Source organism: Oratosquilla oratoria, chromosome 25, assembly GCF_046742065.1.
Source record: "Oratosquilla oratoria isolate Oo_2021 chromosome 25, ASM4674206v1, whole genome shotgun sequence".
Taxonomy (NCBI): Eukaryota; Metazoa; Arthropoda; class Malacostraca; order Stomatopoda; family Squillidae; genus Oratosquilla; species Oratosquilla oratoria.
Genome location: NC_134801.1, coordinates 27,010,891 through 27,013,390, shown reverse-complemented (window position 1 = coordinate 27,013,390; position 2,500 = coordinate 27,010,891). Strand labels below are relative to the sequence as shown.

The 2,500-nt window shown below is 38.2% G+C and overlaps 2 protein-coding genes across 2 annotated transcripts in view; one reads left to right on the top strand and one right to left on the bottom strand.

Annotated features, from left to right (window-relative positions):
• LOC143039053 (bestrophin-2a-like) overlaps positions 1 to 2,500 on the bottom strand; it is a 224,907-nt gene that overhangs the window by 171,643 nt on the left and 50,764 nt on the right. The window lies entirely within an intron of this gene.
• The window catches only part of LOC143038754 (uncharacterized), a 32,168-nt gene continuing 31,206 nt past the window's right edge, over positions 1,539 to 2,500 (top strand). Inside the window, exon 1 of the mRNA XM_076208284.1 lies at positions 1,539 to 1,758. The gene's annotated coding sequence lies outside the window, so the exon portion shown is untranslated. The remainder of the gene's footprint in view (positions 1,759 to 2,500) is intronic.

The window sequence follows — 2,500 nt, the reverse complement described above, 5'->3', positions numbered from 1 at the left end:
TGTGTGTGTGTGTGTGTGTGTGTGTGTGTGTGTGTGTGTGTGTGTGTAATTCACCTCGGATCTGCTGCAGCCTCTGTCGAGACAGCCAGACACCACCCTACGGCAGCGAGCTCAGAGCTCATTATTTGTCGATTTTTGGGTAGGTCTGAGACCACTCACACACCACGACAGTGTGTGTGTGTGTGTGTGTGTGTGTGTGTGTGTGTGTGTGTGTGTGTGTGTGTGTGTGTGTGTGTGTGTGTGTGTGTGTGTGTGTGTGTGTGTGTGTGTGTGTGTGTGTGTGTGTGTGTGTGTGTGTGTGTGTGTGATGTTACACAAGATGGAACGCAATTTAATCATGCTGTCCCTTGTGTAACGAATCGCCACTCTACGATAGCTCACTAGCTGCATAATGGCTCCCAAACATCCGTCTTTTTAATCACCGATTTTGTCGACAGCGTTATCCTCTCCCTATTGTTTACCCAGAGAGCATTTGGGAATTGTACACGGATTCGTTTTCTATAGATACGAATATTGTGCAAAGCTACTCCACGATGGCACGATGCGTAGCTATTTTGATTTATTCTGTAACTTTGGACATGGTGCCAGCCAGCTGAGGTGTAGGCGCCGGCAAGTAATAGTGTGCTTACGTCTAAACTAAACAATACACGTTTCTCTCAGAAATGCATTTTCTGATTGTTGGGTCTGCAGTACCCACATGTCTGGTATCTTGTTGTTTTTGTACAAGTTGGTAATGTTCAAAAACTGAGTCAGTATCACATTTCTTTCAGTTACAGAAACAGACACTCTTGGATCCACGCATGCAATGATTCACAATGCGACCCCTCACACCCCACCCTTGGCAAAGAGGTTTTAGTCAAGTACGTAATGCATACGACTGTCGACTTGATACCGAAAATCAGGTGACAATACAGAAATGATGCACGTATGGAAAACCAAAGAATTTGCCCAGCAAATGTTACAGATCTTCTCAAATGTGCACTACTGAGAAAACGATTAGTAATGGTTATCGCGAAAACATTCAACAGATAGAGATGAACCGTGAACTCCAGAAGCAGAGTAGTATTTTTTACTCATTACCGCATCATCAGTCAACCAACAAAAGTAAAGATTATTCTAACAAATATTAACCCTATTCTGAATAGAAAGCAAATTAACATCCAGAAAAAAAAATCAAGGTGATCACGATGAATTTGATAATTGAACGAAGGTCTGCAAAGAGACCACAGAGCGGAGACAAGATTTATAGAAAAATAAATCAGAAGAGTCAATGGAATTCAGTGGATACAAATAAAATGTAATAATAGCAGAAATTGATATAACTGTAACGGTTGTAAAAGGGGTATGTTGTGATGTAGGATCCATTCAAAGGAGCAAGGAGCGTTTAGGGAGCAATAATTATTCAAGATTCAGAATAAATAACGTACATGTTTTCTTGGTGAAAGAAAGAGTGGGGTGATAGTTACAAACTGAAAAGATAAATCAGATGTAAGGACAGAGGGATGCAGCGGGCTGGTAGTGGTGTAAGAAGAGTTCGTTGGTGTAAGAACAGATGACTCAGGAGTAGAGAATCAGGTCGGAATGTCGGGCTGTTCCCGCCACACCGCAACGGCGAGCCAACGCAGTCTGTTAGCTAGCTAGCTAGCTCGCATCGCCTCGGCACACGCCATCGTCTGTATCGCTCGCTCCCAGCTATTCCAGTCCCTAGATTCGTCACTGACATCCACTGGGGTCACTATTCCTCATCGATCTGTCAAGGTACCTTGTTCGCTCATTCTTGCCATCCTGCCATATTGATCCGTCGCTTGGACGCACATATTAAAATCCTTCTTAATTTCTAGCTTTTAATGTCTTGTATAAATGTTTTATGGGAATTTCACAGTAAAGTTTACAATGGAAATTCTTTTGTGTCTTGCTAGACCCAAACAATCGACATTTTCACAGCCTGTTGTCGCTTCGAAATCAACAAGTTTACCACTTCATCAGCATCAATACCGTCAACATGCTTTCGGGAATGCCAAAGTTATCAAATCTAGGGACTTTTCCTGCCAAACTGTGTATGACAGCTTGTTTCTCGAGCCTCCAGCACAGGCGAGTTATGTGTTGAAAACCAAAATAATTTCATATCGATATATATATATATATATATATATATATATATATATATATATATATATATATATATATATATATATATATATTATATATATATATATATATAATATATACATATATATATAATATATATATATATATACATATATATATATTACATATATATATATATATATATAATGTACAATATATATATATATATATTTCATATATATATATAAATATATATATATACATATATATACATATATATAAACTGAACAATAGTCTCCCCATCATCTCCACGTTTTCCTTCCTCTTTCATCAGATTCTTGCTCTTCACTATTGATAACTATACTTTTTTATAACACATCCTTAAAATTTATTTGATTTAAAGGTCTTTGGT